The sequence below is a fragment of the Dreissena polymorpha genome, chromosome 11, assembly GCF_020536995.1.
Source record: "Dreissena polymorpha isolate Duluth1 chromosome 11, UMN_Dpol_1.0, whole genome shotgun sequence".
In the NCBI taxonomy this organism is placed as follows: domain Eukaryota; kingdom Metazoa; phylum Mollusca; class Bivalvia; order Myida; family Dreissenidae; genus Dreissena; species Dreissena polymorpha.
This window is the reverse complement of record NC_068365.1, coordinates 16661946-16677965: the sequence shown is the minus strand read 5'-3', so window position 1 is coordinate 16677965 and position 16020 is coordinate 16661946. Positions and strand designations below refer to the sequence as shown.

At 38.2% G+C, this 16020-nt stretch overlaps 1 long non-coding RNA gene across 1 annotated transcript in view; it reads left to right on the top strand.

Moving 5' to 3' along the window:
- LOC127851055 (uncharacterized) overlaps nt 1-12625 on the top strand; it is a 52363-nt gene extending 39738 nt beyond the window's left edge. The window contains exon 4 of the long non-coding RNA XR_008035635.1: nt 12329-12625. This is a non-coding gene — a long non-coding RNA (uncharacterized LOC127851055). The remainder of the gene's footprint in view (nt 1-12328) is intronic.
- Nucleotides 12626-16020: the final 3395 nt, after the last annotated feature.

Here is a 16020-nt window from a genome sequence, read left to right as displayed (position 1 = left end):
GTTTGCAACCAGTGTCAATTTAACTAGCCCCCGTCCCGGATCCCGACGTATCGAAAACACGCGAATAGCCTTCACCTTCGGGCCCTGGTCCTCCACCTCTGTGGTCAGGAGTCTGGTATTCATAGTCGATCTCAGTCCTATCAAGCAATATCGTTCAACGCGACGGTTTTCTACTTACTTAAACTTGTCCTCGCACCATGAATCACCGTCACTAGTGTCACGTGATCGGGTTGTGACCCTGACAGGGATAGATTGTCCTTTCACATCCGTTCCCTGATCAACTGGAAGTTGCGTTGTACTATTGCCTCTAGAATTGCCGTCGTTTCCGTCGATGTCATTCGATGGGTGCACATTTATCGTGGTAGCATTTGACAGTGTATTGCTATTTGCGTTCACAATGGGGGACCCTTGAGTTCTCGGCATACGTGATGCGATAAGTGGAAAGCTGGTATCTAGCCCTGTGAAGGGGTCGTCAAATCCTGGGGGGTCAGGGACTTGATTTGGAGATGGGGGACTCATAATGTTCCTATTTTCTAGGTACACTTCTACGTGCCGAATTCTGTCTTCACATTCGGTTACTGGAGCCATAGCTTGCATCGAGATGTTAGATAGAGACTGGAAAGTTGATGACGTCACGGAGTTTACATTGCTCGACCAAGATATCAGCCTTTATTGCGAGATTTGCCGACATAATTTGGCTTATTTGTTGCGTTCTAAGATTCTCATTGGCAAGGATAGATTGTTTTAAAAGCAGCATACTCGCTTGTAGAGATTTAACTGTGTCTTTAAGAAGTGCCACCTCGTTAGCACACTGACATTTTACTGGCACATGTTTTCCACTGGATACACTTTGATATTGTTGCGTTAATACAGACGGTTTTCGGGATTTGCCGGTACTAATCATATCTTTAAGCACAGAGTAATCTCCCCCCTCAGTCACTTCAATGATATAGTAAAGATCCTGTGCCAGGGGCTAGCTTCCCCAGTCCTCGTGAACATTCGTCGTTTAAGATTCACATTCCGATCAAAGGGAAACTCGTGATCTACTTCTTTTAACTGTTCAAAATACTCACATCTCAGTCTATCTAAATCATACTCGTCAGATGCGTATTTGTGCAGAAAGAGTTGTACGCACTTATCTTTTGCATTTCCTCTGTACATTTCCACCAGCTCGTTATACTCATACAATTACCTCATGTCAGCATCAGCCATATTGTTTACGTCAGCCATATCATCATGAGTCACGTTGTCAGCTGATATGCTATCCGTGTCCGTGTCACGTGATTCAAGCGTGGTTAACTGATGGTGGCCCGAGCGGTCGACACGACTATGTCCACTTTGGTTTGTTGTTTGCGTCTCTTCGTTATCTTCAATGGACCTTTCATCGATGAAGGCTAGATCCAAACCATCTGTACTAGAAGTGCCGGCTCCCAGCCCCCCAAATGTGACCTCCGACGAGGTCGTCTTGGCAGGAGTCAGCCCCGTGGCAGCAGTGGTGCCTGGACCCGCAAGGCTGATTCCGCCTCGGACCTTCCTCATTTTTCTGACCCACGTCCGCATGGACTGGAGGCTCTGAACCTCCCTCCTTGTAGTGTGGCTGTCTTGCATTTCCCTCTCTAATTCCTCCAACTCTTTCATGAGGTCCGCAATAGCACTTTTTCCTTCTTTTTTCAATTGCTCCTGCAATTTTTTTCGGTTTGTTCGAGTCGCCATGATGACACCAAATACAAAGTACAACAACAATTGTAATCAATTGGGGCAGCAACACTGTAATTGCCAGTGGACAAAATGATGACCAAGAGAGATTGGGCATTGCTTGTCTACATATCTTAGCTTGGTTGTGTTACTTTCAATGAGGTGTTGGGTCTTGTTCTGCTGTTGTAAAGAATGTCTCAGCTGGACTCGTGTGCGAGGCCTGAAACTTGGACATGAAATAAACTATACAGCCTTTCTTTCACTACATGAGATATTTGTTGGTCAATAAGTAAGTGAATTATTATTAGATGAGAGAAACTGCTTTTATTGGCTTAGCTAGAGGAGGAAAATTCACAAGTAGGTAAACGGACTAATGTAATAACACTGAAATGCTGTCGAAAACTGCAAATTGTCCAAAAAAAAAAGAAAAAAAGGGCAATCACAAGTAAGAGGTGTTTTTCCTGGTTGAAAAATATTTTTCTCATTATTATGCGGCCCTATGAAGAAGTGGGGTAAATTGCTTTGCATTAATTGGTCTGTCTGCTTGTCCCTTTACCTTTTGTTTCAAGATTATATTCAGAAAAAGTATTGACGAATAATTGTGCAAATAGGCTATGTTTTAGCCAGTAATCATTAAAAGTAGGACGAATTTCTCTCATCTCATGAACACTAACTTAAACATTTAGTTTCAAATAAATTTTTACTCCCCCTGTGTAGCAAACACAATGCTCCTACATTGTACATCGACGCAGCCATTGCATCTCAATTAGTCTATCCCCAAGGGCGAATTAATCTTTCATTTTCTGTAGTCTCGTGAATCGTTCTATCCGTCTGGGCACTATTCGCCGGTCAGTGCTTTTGTCAATCTCCGTCCCAAGTACGAAGGTCTTCTGAGGATTTCTACAAGAAGCCGTGTTTTGTAACTTACTTAAGCAATAACTGCCGAAAAGTAATATTATAAAAAAAAAGCGATTGTCATCATCAGCCATTTTGCTCGTCGTCTGCTAGCGTTTAAAGTTCAATTTTACACTGAAGTTTTTACCCGTAGCATTAAACACACAAGATCTTGAAAAGCAAGCGAAAAACATATGGTTCCAGATTGCAATGGCTGTTTGAATGTGATTCTAAGGGAATTAAATTAAGGGAATTGGCGAAAAAGTTAACATGTGTGTGGCCTGGCGTATTGTACTTTTTGTTGGAAAACGATCAATTACAAGTCCAATGGAAAGAAAGCCCAAGTTTTAGTGTTCATAATTAAACATTTTTATGCCCCCAGTAGGGTGGCATAGCAGTTGAACTGTCCGTCCGTCAGTTAGTCAGTCAGTCTGTCCGTCCGTCCGTCCGAAAACTTTAATGTTGGCCATAACTTTTGCAATATTGAAGATAGCAACTTGATATTTGGCATGCATGCATGTGTATCTTATGAAGCTACACATTTTGAGTGGTGGAGGTTCAAGGTCAAGGTCATCCTTCAAGGTCAAAAGTAAAAAAACAAAATCAAGGGAAGTAATAAGCTTTAAAAGGGAGATAATTTCTAAACCTGCCAAATGATCTATTGAAATTTTATATATAATAATATGAAACCATACAACTGAAGCATAATCAAAATTACATTTTATGGCAGCGTTTTTTTTCCCAAAGGGGAAGGTACCTATACCCCTACAATTTTTGGAGTCGTGAAATCTTCAAATTGGGAAAAAAATGAGTCGCGAAATCAATGAATTGCGAAAAATTCGAGTCGCAAAATTGATGAATTGGGAACCTTTAAAATGCACGTTATCTATCATTAAGGTCTATATTCTGCATCACAAAGCATATTAAGCTCTAGATTTTAACAGAAAAACTACTGAAACTGAAACTAAAACTGGTTTATTTGCTAAAACGCCTATTTCTACATTTTAAACATATTCAATGGCGTTGTACATAGTCTATATAAAAATAACTATATAAATGACAAATAAAGTAAACAAATTAAAACAATAAAATATGAATTATATAAAACTAAAAACTAAAGTTGTCATATCACAATATCTTAAAACCAGTTTAGATATAGAATAATAATATTGATACAGATAAATATTAATCTTCGGTCTTCTAGTTTACTATCACAAATGTTCACTATTTTTTACAGTTCATTGACTTGTTAAAACAATGAGAAATAGTCTTTAAAAAGGTGCGTTTTCAGATTTCTTTTAAAACATTCAATGGAAGAGAGTTGTTTCAGGCTCAATGGTAGATTATTCCACAGTTTGGGTCCAATTGTGCTAAAACTTTTGTCACTAAATATTTTTCGTTTATTGAATGGCACGGTGTAACACTCGGTGCAGGACTCTGATGATCTGGTGGAACGTTGTTGAACTTTTGGTGTTAACAGTTCAATCAAATATGTTGGCGCATTTCCTGTATGACAATTGAACATGTAAGTGAGAATTTTAAAGTTAATTCTAGCTTTGATCGGCAGCCAATGTAAATCGTAGAGTACCTGCTTAGAGCTGTGTCTTTCTGCGATTCAAAACTAACTTAGCGCACATGTTTTGAATTCGTTGTAGTTTTGATAAATCACTGTCAGAAATCCCATATAAAATGACGTTACAATAGTCCAGGTGCGAAATTACTAAGGAGAGAACGAGGGTTTCGGTTGCATCTTCTGTCAGGTGTTTGCGAATACTTTTGATCTTTAAAAGTGTCATCCAAATATGCCCCTAAGTATCTGATGGTATTATGTTTCTCGATTCTTGCACCACAAATGTCAATCTCCTGGATGGTTAACTTGTTCAACTGTAGGGCACTTCCAAATACTATATGTTCAGTCTTTGAAGAATTCATTTTGAGTTTGTTACCCTTCATCCAATCATTACACTCCGAAGCAAACTCCTCTAGTTCGTGAACAGCTTGAGCCTCAAGTTCTGGCTTGGGTAGAAAAGGTTTGCTTGCGGTGTGATCGTCGGCAAAGCCATATACAGAAATGGAAGGGGGGACAATGTCAAATATGGTTCCAGCGTACGTAATATAGAGCCAAGGCCCTAAACAGCTTCCGTGAGAGACACTACATTCTAGTTCACGCTCCGAAGACATCGTCTGGTTCACACTTACGCGGCAGCTCAATGGCCGAAGGTATGAGTCCAACCAATCTAATGCAATTCCACCGATCCTGAATTGACACTTCAGAACGTCCAAAAGGATGTCGTGGTCCACTGTGTCAAAAGCTGCACTAAGGTATAATGCTATCAATGCAGTCACTTCCTGATGTTCCATAGCATCCGATAAATCATTTACAAGTCTAAGGAGAGCCGATTCACACGAATGATTTTGTCTGTATGCCGATTGGTTTTTTGGCAGAAGGTCGTGTTCATTTACATGTTCGTTCAATATGTACAAAGCTGCTTTTTCTATTAATTTGGACAAGAACGGTAAGTCACTCACTGGCCTGTAGTTGGAAAAAATTAAATCTAAACCGGCTTTTTTCAACGGAGGTCTAACAATTGCTTGTTTCAACTGCTTTGGGAAAACTCCCTGTGTCAATGAAAGATTAACTAGTCTAGTAATGATAGGGAGAAGCTCTTCCAAAAATGATTTCAACAATTTTGTCAGTAAAACATCAATTTCACAGGACTTCGTTTGCATTTTATTTATGAGTTTTCGAAATTCATCTTCAGATAGTTCTCTAAATTTTTCAAACTCGGGCACATTTCTAACGTTTGGTTTATACTTTTCGAAATCTTTCAATTCGTCTCTTATTTTTTGAATTTTTTCCATAAAATGATCGGGGAACTCATTGGCTAGGTCCTTTTTATTTTCAACAGACGGCATTGGATTCTCAGACTTGCCACCTGTAAGGTCAGACACAAATCTATACAATTTCTTTGAATCTCCCTTGAATTCAAGCACTTTTTGGCTTATAGTTCTTTGCTTTTCAAGTTTGAGTTCATGGTGATATTTACTGAGATCAGTTTTAAATATTTCATAGTCTTTCGGGTTTTGGTACTTCTTCCATAAACACTCGGATTTTCGCAAAACACGTTTCAGATGATATATTCTCTCATTAAACCAGGGTTTTGGATTTCGGCAAATTTGCATTTTCTCTTTTTCAGGCGCGTGTTTATCGACAAGCCTTTTGATTTCATCTTCAAAAAGTTCCACATATGTATCAATATCATCACTTTCCAGATTTAATTCAGAAATATCACTTGCAAATTCTGAATGATCAATGTCTTTAAAATTTCGATAAGTAATGGACTTACTGATGATGTTTTCTTTGTTCACTTTTGTAATAACTCTAACTACACGATGGTCGGACAAGAATGGACCGGGTTCACATGAGATAAGTTCAACACCATTTGCGACCTCTGTGATCACAAGATCGAGACTCTGACCAAACACTTGTGTTGGAAAATGTACATGTTGTTGCAAACCCATAGCACATAAACACCTGTTTAAATCAGAAATGTTGTTAGTGTCCTCATGTATATGCAGATTGAAATCTCCCATTATCAAAAGGTTGGAATACTTTGAAATAATGTCCTCCAGGAAATTGAACAAGTCTTTAACCCTTTGCATGCTTGGAAATTTGTCGTCTGCAAAAATGTTGTCTGCTGAATTTCTAAAATTAGCATTTTCTTCGATTTTTTTCAAAGAATATTATCAGAATAGCAAACAGTTTGGATCCTGATGAGACGCCACGTTCTGTGGCGTCTCATCTGGATCCAAACTGTTTGCAATGGCCTTCAAAATTTGGTTCCCGCACTGAAAGAGTTAATAAATTGCGTGGGCGTTGACAAAGCCGGTGGTCTATATGCCAACACAATTGATGATTATATTTTTAAAGATCATTTGCCATACTCCGTATTCGAAACTTTGTGTCTTGCCAGAAATCTTCTTACTCATCTTAAAAATACTTTTTTAAGTCAAGGCAATGCCGCCGCCGGTTTTATTTTTGCGATTTGCAACACTGATCTTATAGCCATTTTGGTTTAGGTCTGAAGATTCAAATTGTAAACTTTTTCCGTCAGAATACCATGTCTCCGTCAACAGCGCAAAATCAATGTTGTCGTCTCGTAGCAATTGCCCGACTAGCACATCCTTTTTTATTACTGAATGACAGTTTAATGTTAGACAGGTAACATTCTCTGTAAAACTACTGAGTGTGTTTGATCGATTCGGGTATGTCATATTTGATAAATTAACACCATCTTGATTCCTTTGTGTGTTGTAAATATTGTGTGTTACAGTTCCTGATCGGTGACTTGTAAATTGTGTACTATGTACAGTTATAATAGTTGAGATTTGTTCAGGCAAAGATTGTAGGTTTAATATATTTACACCTTGATTGGTGTCCCATACACGTCTAAATAATCGCTTTCCTCCTCGAGTACCTCGATAACTTAGGTATTCTAACTGTTTCAGTCTAGCCAAAATGACTGGATTTGGTTTGCATATGTATATTTTCCAATATTGAGTAGACAATGGCTACTGTACTGCTTGACGGTTGAAAAGTACTCACTCGCCATCACTACTAGTGATGATATTTTGACTATTGTATCATGTCATGTGAAAATTGTGTTATTGCCACTTCAGTAGGAATGCGCCTGTCAATGGCAAAAAATATCTTCTAGTGATAGGCATAAGCACTGAGGTTGCATAAAAAATAATATTAATAATTTTGTTTTAGCCCTTAAAAGTCTAACAAGCCCTGCAATGTTTCACGCGAGTTAAATTAAAAACTTAAAATCAAAACAAAAAACAAAAACAATGGAACTTGTACTGGTTTGAAATCTTTTAACAATAGACATGTCACAGTGAGAATAGTCACACATAACCAAAATGAGTTTTTTGAGTGGAATGCTTTAACAACTATTTTCAAAGGTAAGTCTTATATTTTGTTTTTTTTTTCAAATCATCAAATAAGATATTAAGATCATCTGCCATAAAATGCTAATGTATATGTTGTATATAACTATAGTATTTTACACACATGTCTCATTATTTTTTATTTTATGTTAAACTTTTATTTCTTTATATCCGTATTCGAATAGTTTCTGTCCAAATTTGACAATTAAAAAACTATACATAGATCTTAAGTAATATGTGCATTTAACTCAATACCGTTAGGTTTTTTTTAAATGTCAACACAATAAATTAGTGTTGAGAAAGTTTATTGATGTAAGGAATACTGGTCTTTACGATGGAATTCTTTCACGGGAAAAATCGATCACTCTTCGCGGTTATGTAATCCAGTCACAATTTACACAGTGGTTAGAGTTGCGCCCCTTTGAAAAGTTTTGTTTACTTTCTATAAATATATATATATAAATTAATGAGTTACGGATGTGCAATGGTATATATTTGCATATAATCTTACCGTTTATGATTGAATGACTGTTAAATGAGTTCTCTCTCTACTTAAAATATCCATGGAAATATTGACTTGTTAATGAGCTTGACAAAACTAATATTATTTTAAAACCATTTAGATCAAGGCTGGTCCAATCGAATGTCATTATGTTAGACTTGAGAGATAGTTTGAGATTGTCGATTTAACCTTAAATCTTAAATTTATTTAAGCTACGTTACGAAAATTTATGTAATTAAATCATTTAAGATCATATAAACTGTTGATATAGTATTATTTATCCAATTCCAAACTGACATCGAATGCAAATGTAACGGACAACTACATTACATAATGATAATCGCGTACGCGTTCAATATTTGATGCATGCCACTCGTTAATAAGCCTACCCCTTTTTGGCAACGATTAATGAGTCATATTAATAATAGGATGGTCAAGATTTTATCTTTACCTGTCGTTAAGAGCTTTTAAAAATACCTATGCCATATGTAACTTTCAATTCTGCAGACAGTGTTTAGACCGTTGTCTATGTAAACTTACTACAATTATTACGACCGCACTACAGGTCACAATATCGTTAAGTCCAGGTGCAGCATCCTTAGAATTCGGCATCATTTGTTTACGGTCAATAAAGTTCACCTTGTCTATGAGGGTGTGTCTAGAGGTTGGCTGAAGGCACTGTCCTGACGGGACACCATTGACTTCCGACCATCTGATTGACTTTTGGCATTTGATAATATTTTAACATTTTTATGTTGCAAGTCTGACTGTATTTGAGTAAATTGCGCAATATATTACAAGTGTTTATGATATAACATCATCCTTTCTCAGGACCTTGAAATAATTGTGTCCAAATACTGAAGACAAAGCAACTTACCGGTTGTGATCATATAACATACATGATGTATGGGTTTCTATTAGTCACATTCAATTGTAACAACCATTCTGTATCTTCTAGGTGTCTAGACACTTCCTGTTTACAAGTAAATTTTTATTTCACTGTTTGTTTAGATGTGTGCTACTTGGTTAACATACCTCCAAAACTATGCATTTATCTATTTGTTCTGAAAAATATGTTGGAAATATGTTTGAGTTTGTCACATGTTTTGATTTGAAAACCCAACAGTTTGTCGATGGGAACACTGTGGGTCACTCTCTGCTTTGGATTTGGCATTATGTATTGTCACAGCCTACTTTCTAATACTCTTACTCTTAATGCTCTTATGAAAGTTAAATAATTATATGCCTTAAAAATATGTCCATAATAGTATTCATGGTAAACATCTGGTATTCTTGATATTAAAACGAGGCTCAGGTATTCTGGATATGAAAATGAGGCTCTGGAATTCGGGATATGAAAATGGGGCTCGGGTATTCTGGATATGAAAATGGGGCTCAGGTATTCTGGATATGAAAATTAGGCTCGATCTGAGGAAACAGAGCTTACTTAATGTGCTTACAGTGTCATGCCAGATTAACCCGTGCAGTCCGCACATACCTATGATGGGCGACACTACGCTGTTGTGGTATTTTTCATTTCAAGGAAGTATCTTCTTAGCAAAATACAGTGAAGGAAGAAAGTGTCATCCCTGATAAACGTGTAAGGACTGCACTGGCTAATCTGAGAAAAAACTGCGCACATGTATGAAACCCGGTTTTCCCAGAGCGAGGCTCAAAGTATGAGTGGGGCAGGGGCCATGTGTGGGGCAGGGGCCATGTGCTATGTTGTATTTTTGTTTGAGTGGATGTTAGTCTTGTGATGTGCAATATGTACAATATGCCGTGCTCTATGAAAAGGAGTTTATTTCATGTGCGTAAAGTGTTGTCCCAGATTAGTCTGTGCAGTCTGAAAGTCCGTCCGTCCGTCGGTCCCGTCCCGTCCTGTCCGAAAACTTAAACATTAGCCATAACTTTTGCAATATTGAAGATAGCAACTTGATATTTGGTATGCATGTGTATCTCATGAAGCTACACATTTGAGTGTTGAAAGGTCAAGGTCATCTTTCAATGTCAAAGGTCAAAACACAAAATCCAAGTAAAGTAAAAAAAATCATATTGTAATACCTAGACACGTCTTTCTAAGTTGTCAGGAATGAACAAACAACAGAGTAGAGGATTAACAAATATATTCAAATAGTAGAACGAGACTTTAGAAGTTTAGTTTAAAAAATAAACAACTATGAGTATGATGAAGGTGTGCAGCATCACTGTCAGCCGGTTAGTTTTGTAAATAACTTAAAATACTTAAGAGTTTATAGAACTATTCCCTACCATTATGTTGACTTCAGATTAAACTGGTAGGTTTCCGACTTTAAATGACCTAGATTTTGAGTCAGTGACTGAGGTGACGAATCTGTGATGCTGCGCGCTATTTATAGTGAAGATGCTTTTGGATTCCAAAACTTAGGCGTCTCGACCAATCAACGTGCACTTAGGAATTCCTTAATATGATTTGTAACATTATAAAAAGCAATTCATATTAAAAAACATTAAATAATACATCATATTAGGCAGTAATGTTCTGCATTTAAAGTCTGTTTAACAGTTAAATAATACAATGAAAGATTGTACGATGCATAGGCTTTCTACGCGTAACAAAATAGTTCCAAAGCATTTGCAACTGGAACATAACATTACCAAATGCAATAAACAAGTACATCCTAAGATTAATAATACAAGTGAAAACCTTTAATTTTGAAGAATAATAATTAGGAAAAACAATTATATTGTGCAATTGAAAATGTATGTTGTATTCCTACATAGCTCGCTAACAGCGTCATAGTGAACAAGCATGAAGCGTATTTTTGGATTGGAATTACTGTGTTGTGATAAACAATGGATTATTAGCAGGTATCTGGTGTTAATAAAACGTGTAAGTAAATTTAATTGTTAATATAATAATAATATATAATATCATAACTATTACATATTACAATATATTCAAGCAAAGCAATAGTTTCATTTGCTTTTCTAGCATTTTCTAGTTCTTTTTTAGCTCACCTATTTTTTTTTTTAAATTATGAGCTTTTGTCATCACCTTGGCGTCGGCGTTGGCGTCGGTTGTCATCACCTTGGCGTCGGCGTTGGCGTCGGCGTCCGGTTAAGTTTTGCGTTTAGGTCCACTTTTCTCAAAGTATCAATGCTATTGCATTCAAACTTGGTACACTTACTTACTATCATGAGTGGACTGGGCAGGCAAAGTTAGATAACTCTGGCGTGCATTTTGACAGAATTATGTGCCCTTTTTATACTTTGAAAATTGAAAATTTTGGTTAACTTTTGTGTTTAGTTCCATTTTATTCCTTAAGTATCAAAGCTATTGCTTTCATACTTGCAACACTTACTAACTATCATAAGGGGACTGTGAAGGCAAAGTAATGTAACTCTGACAGGCATTTTGACAGAATTATGTGCCCTTTATATACTTAGAAAATTGAAAAATTTGGTTAAGTTTTGTGTTTAGGTCCACTTTATTCCTACAATATCAAAGCTATTGCTTTCATACTTGCAACATTTAGTAACTATCATAAGGGGACTGTGCAGGCAAAGTTATGTAACTCTGACTGGCATTTGGACGGAATTATGGGCCCTTTATACTTAGAAAATTGAAAACTTGGTTAAGTTTTGTGTTTTGGTCTTGACCCCTAAAGTATCATAGATATTGCTTTCATACTTGGAACACTCGCAAACTATCATAAGGGTACAGTAAAAGGACAAGTTGCATAACTCTGGTTGTCATTTTTACTTAATTTTGACCCTTTGTTGACATTTTTTTCAAGGCTATTGCTTTCAAACTTCAAATACTTCTATGCTATCATGAGGTTACTGTACCTGGCAAGTTGAATTTTACCTTGACCTTTGAATGACCTTGACTCTCAAGGTCAAATTATTAAATTTTGCTAAAATTGCCATAACTTCTTTATTTATGATTAGATTTGATTGATACTTCTTTGACAAAACTACTCTTACCTGACATACCACAATAGACCAATAGACTCCACCCAAACCATCCCCCGTGGCCTCCTCCCCGAATCCCCCCCCCCCCCACCCCCACCCCCCCCCCGATTTTTTTTTTTTTTTTTTTTAAGATCATCTCACAAATGACCACCACACCCTCACACTTTACCCCCCACCCCACCCCCCCCCCCAATTTTTTTTTTAAAACGGTTAAAAAACACAAATATTTATTTTATTATTAACCAGGTTTTCCGAAGGAAAAAACTGGTTATTAGATTGGCGAATGCGGGCGGGCTGGCGGGCTGGCTGGCGGGCTGGCGGAATAAGCGGAAAAATGGCCATAAATGAGCTTGTCCGAGCCATAACTATGTCGTTCATCGTCAGATTTTAAAATCATTTGGCACATTTGTTCACCATCATGGGACGGTGTGTCCCACGAAAGAATCACATCAATATCTCCAATTTCAAGGTCGCCACGACTAAAAATAGATTTAAAAAAAAAAAAACTTACAAAGGGGGTTAATTTTTTGGTCATTTCAAAAGTTCAGTTTGAGTTTTCTCCCTTTATCAGATTTTTTTTCACAATGAAAACCTGGTTTTGTGACAATTTTGTCCCTTGTTTTATTTTTGAAATACCGTCCAACCATGGCATTCAAGAATCCCCTCCCCCCACCCACCCACGAAAAGTTTTCTTTTTTTTTGCATTTTTTTTCCGCATTTTTGGAAGATAATGTAATAAATGTCCACACCCCCACACTATACACCCCTCTTTACTCATCCCCTCCCTCCTTTGTGATTGAAATTGAGAGTCCCTTCACCTTTAAAAAGAAAATAGATGAGCGGTCTGCACGGGCAAGGCGGTGCTCTTGTTTATTGTCGAACATAACTCCCTGGTAGGGAAATTTTATTTCAAAGCGGCGCTGTAGGGGGCATTGTGTTTCTGACGAATACATCTCTTGTTAGTCATTCTTTAAGTTAAAGAGTGTATGCTTAATAAAAAAGAATAGATCAAATGACTGAATAAAGTTATTGTAAATGTACACACATAACCATGGATTTTTTTCCATTGCATGCATGTTAAGTAAGCTGCAAGAATTACTTTCAACATATGTTGGTCTTATACTTGAGGATAGCTTCCTATTTGCAAATCAATTTGCTATCCTTCAGGAGCCTCTGCACGCCTGATCAGGGCTTTGCCCTGGACCATCCAGGGGCCCTGCGGCCCCCAGGTGGCCTCCTGCTCAAATATTTTCAATTTCTTGTACTTTTTTTAACCCATGAAGCTTCATAATTTTAAATGGAGGCAATGTATTGTTTAAACCCCTTATGTCGGTCAGATTTCAATGACAATTCAATGTGGAAACTTGGCCTACCTTGGTCTGTTTTTGGTTGAGTTGTCTGTTAACTGGGCTGGGCTTAACCGGCTCTGCTTGGCTGTCTGTTGAAGGCACTGACTGGTCCCGGTTGTAGACGGTTGTCTGTGGTCAGAGCTGTGGTCTGCTGTCTGTGGCACCAGCTGTGATCTGGCCCTCTGTTGCTCTCGTCAAGGATTTAAGGAGATAAGGTCCTTGCACCGATGGGGTTACTAGAACCTCTCCATTTATACGGAATATAGGAGTTATGGGGGGCGGTCTGCCCTGCATTCGATGCACCTGATCCCAAAGTTCCTTACTAGTGGTTTTGTATGAGAGATTGTTGCAGAATTCATTCCAACTATCTAATTTCGCTTTTTTAATTACTTGCCTTACCATTGCGCGCGCTTCTTTGAGTTTTTCGTATTTAGGGCTTGTTTTGGTTTCGATGAAATGTTTCCTACATTTTTCGCGACATTTAATGGCTGCTTCGCATTCTTGGTTCCACCAGGGTACAGAACGTTAAACTTTGATCTTTTTAGGTTTTTTGTTGGCTACAGGGATTGAGTTGTCTAGCGCCGTTTTAAGTTTAGTTAAATGGGATTGGAAGTGGGTGTTAAAGTCTGTAGTATCTTGGTTAGGGGTAAATTCATTGTCGCATTGAGCTTTAAAGTTATTCCATTGTTCATGTGAAGCCTTATGGATTTTCCACTTATGCTGCATTGACGGAAGGGAGTGTTCTATTCTTAGTTTTATATTTACTGCGATAGGGAGATGGTCACTACCAAACGAATTGTAAATTACATTGAAATCGCTTATTGCCTGAAGGTTAGCTGACGTAAGTGCGAGGTCAATAGCGCTGTCGAGTTGATCGGCGCGGTCGGACAGTCTTGTGACCTGTCCGTCGTTTAAGAAATTGAGGCTGGTGTTATTCATTAGTTTTAATAGGTTTTCCGCATTATCGTCGCATCGTGGATCGCCCTCGGGGTTCCAGCAGGGGTGCTTAAGGTTAAAATCACCTACGATAATATTGTTGTTTCTATGATCTATTGAGTGGAAAATTTTATAATAGTTTTTGGCAGTCTGGGCGTATACACATTTAACACGGAAAGAAAGGTGTTTAGTGAGGTAAAATGCGATAGCACACGACTCAATGGGGCAATCTTGATTAATCTTGATTTCAGTAAATGGGATGCTCAATTTTACATATATAGCTACCCCGTGGCCGTTGCTTTTTTTCCTTCTATTGATCTAACGGGCTCTTGATATCCTTTTAGTTGAACTTGTTTATTTTTACTTTTGCAGTTGGTTTCTTGAATGCATATAACATGTACCTCATTATTGTTTACATAATTTTGAAGCTCATACAACATTACGGTAAGATTTGGAAAATTATTAATTGCTGTCGTAGCCATTGAGGGGCTTGTAGTGGTAGATTGTACACGCTTAAAAGGTTGTAATATTAATATATATCGTAAGCGTGACGGAAGTATACCGGGAACGGCGACGCGAGCGCTTGCCTTCTGTGATGGCTATGTCGCATGATGCGGGATTTCGGGCAGAACCGGTTCAGACTAAGTTTGTTCCTAATTAGGTGTAGAGGCGAGCTCTCATGGTTTTTTGTTTGCCAGTAATGACGTTGGTGTTGTGTACGTCGTGGTGTTTGTTGTTGTTGTTTGGGAGTTACAGGGTTGTTTGTGTTAATATATTGGTTATGGGTTTGTGCTTGCTTGGATTGTTGTTGTTGTGTGGGAAGAGGGTTCATAAACTGTTTCGGTTTTGTGGATTGAACGGGCGTTGGTGATGGTTGCACGGGCGGTGTGGTTTTGACGGTGAGATGCTCACCCTCTCTTTCGGGGAATTTATTTTTGAGTATAGCCAGTATTTCGGCTTCGGATTTACCTACCAGCTGTTTAGCAATTTGGTCTAAGTTAGGGCGCTGATTTGTTGTTTTCATGTTATTTAGGTAAATTGTTTGTAAGTCGCAGGTTTTTGCTGTTAATTGTAGTTTGGTATTTGAGGTACACTGGGCACCCCTTATACGCTGCGCTGTGGCCCCCACCACAGTTTGCGCACTTCTTAGCGCCCCTTGATGTGCATCTGGCATTTATAGCACCGTAGGCTAGTGAATAGTGCGGGCTTAACGTTGTGGCCTAGGATATTGGTTGGTGCGTTTCCTGATTTAAAAGTAACTGTTATAAAATCATTTCCTATTCCACTATGGACGGCCTCTACATTAGGCCTATATTTAAGGTCATTTTTTAGCTGCTTGATGTTCGCATTTTTGGGGACATGAATTATACCTTTGCCTAATTTGGGTTGCTCAGTCAGTTTGAAGTCGTAACTGCCAAAGGAGAATTGATGCGCTTTATGGATCGTGTCTTTTCTCTTTTCTTATTTTAAATAGTAGTCCGGACTTTACTTCTTTGAGCGGTTTGGCTTGTTCAGACCCAACGAACTTTACAAAGGCTTCACCAATTGCCTTGGCCCTGTTGCGCGGGAAAAATTGCCGCGCCAGTGCCAAGACAGAGGGTGAGCCATATTGCCTGGCCAGGGCCATTTTTGGTAGATTGCCTAGCAGACTGGGGCCTGGGAGGGTCATTTGGTATCATCAACGTCTTATCATAGCGGGTTTGATTGTCCCTTGAGGGGGGAGAGATTGTTAGA